This window comes from Vulpes vulpes, chromosome 14, assembly GCF_048418805.1.
Source record: "Vulpes vulpes isolate BD-2025 chromosome 14, VulVul3, whole genome shotgun sequence".
Taxonomy (NCBI): domain Eukaryota; kingdom Metazoa; phylum Chordata; class Mammalia; order Carnivora; family Canidae; genus Vulpes; species Vulpes vulpes.
The window spans coordinates 48,080,904-48,082,729 of record NC_132793.1 but is presented as its reverse complement, the minus strand read 5'-3'; positions in this window follow the sequence as shown (position 1 = coordinate 48,082,729).

Below are 1,826 nucleotides of genomic sequence, written 5' to 3'. Positions count from 1 at the left end.
TTTTCAAAATACTAATTTTAGAATCTATTGGAAAGAAAGAAGAATTTACTTAAAAAGGAAAAATATCAGCCTGACATCATATTTTGCATTAAAAATCTAAAACTAGAGAGAATAAAATAAAATGCCCACGCAGTTCCAAACAAAATAACAAAAACCCTACCCAAGAAACTTCACCCAGCTTAGGTACAGTTCACCTGTTAGGGTGAAAGAAAGGTCTGTGTGCATCTGCAGAGACGAGGGCAGCCCAGGAGCCCCCATGGGTGAGAGAGACATCAGCTGGACTAGAATGGGAGCAGGGGGCGGCCCACTCACATCCTGGGAGGCCCCAGGAACCTGACCCTGACCCAGAGCTTCTCGTGTATGCATGTGAGACACAATTAACAAAGATGAATATTTAAAAAAACAAGTTACTTCTTCCGAAGATGGGATCATGGAGAAGAACAATATCCGTGGCCAGTGGCAGCAGTGGGGAGTGCAGGAGGACAGGGGAGGGCCCACTCATACACTACACTGGGAGCTATGGATTCCGTCCACATCACCGCCAGTGCAATCTGGCAGGACCTATTAAAACAAGAAACATATATCCCTTTGCCTTGATCATCTTTTTCCTGCTGGTCCTTGCAAATAAAGACACTAGTACAGGGCAGCCCAGGTGGCTCAGCGGTTTAGCGCCTGCCTTCAGCCCAGGGTGTGATCCTGGAGACCCGGGATTGAGTCCCACGTCGGGCTCCTTGCATGGGGCCTGCTTCTCCCTCTGCCTGTGTCTCTGCCTCTCTCTCTGTGTGTCTTTCATGAATAAATAAACAAATAAAATTTTAAAAAAAGACACTAGTACATAAAAACATGTGCTATTTTATTGCAGCACTTTTTGTAGGGACAAAAAATTGGAAACAAAGTGTATGACCATCACTAAGGAAATAATTGACTCAATGGAATATTCACATCATCGAAGATTAGGCAACACAGACTATTATACAGAGTGAGTGAGCAATCCTTCAAGTGACTTGGAGAGATTTCCACTATGTATTTTTACCAAGAAAGGGAATACAAGGAATTTTATAATCCTCCCTTTATTTTGTAAAACAGTGAGGAGGAAATACCCGCATATATGAGTTTGTCTAATTAAAACAGTAGGTAGAGGGCCGCTGGGGAGCTCAGCGGTTGAGCCCTGACCTTCGGCTCAAGTCGTGATCCCAGGATTCCGGGATGGAGTCCCACATCGGGCTCCCCGCATGAAGCCTGCTTCTCCCTCTGCCTGTGCCTGTGTCTCTGCCTCTTTCTGTGTCTCTTATGAATAGATAAGTAACACCTTAAAAAAAAAAGTACAAAGTGTGCAAGGGCACACAGATGTGGCTAACTAGCTCAGAGCAGGGGGGTGGAGTTAGCTGGGAGAAGGGAAGAGAGAGCAGTAAGCAGGACCAGGGACATAAGCTTAAGTGAGAATTCATGATAGGCGTAGCACCTGTACAGAGTGGGCTGATGCTTTGCAAATAAAGCTTTAAATTTGTAAAAAACTAACATATGTTTTTTACAGATACATAGCTTTATACATAGCTTTTATGGTTGTTTTCTAATTATGGTGTACTGGCAGGATGGGTGTTTTACCCAAGTTAGGTGATGCATAGTATATATTTCAAGTTTAGTGATGCAAATTCTCTTCTGTAGAAAATTAAATAAACAGTCTTTAATGTAAGTACCAAAACGAGGCCAAGCCAGCAGTTCTTAAGAAACCTGGCAGTCGGCCTGCTCATCATTATTTGCTATTCTTTCCCAAACAAATACCTCTGAAGAAATGGCACTCCAAAGCCAGAAGTAGATAATCTTTA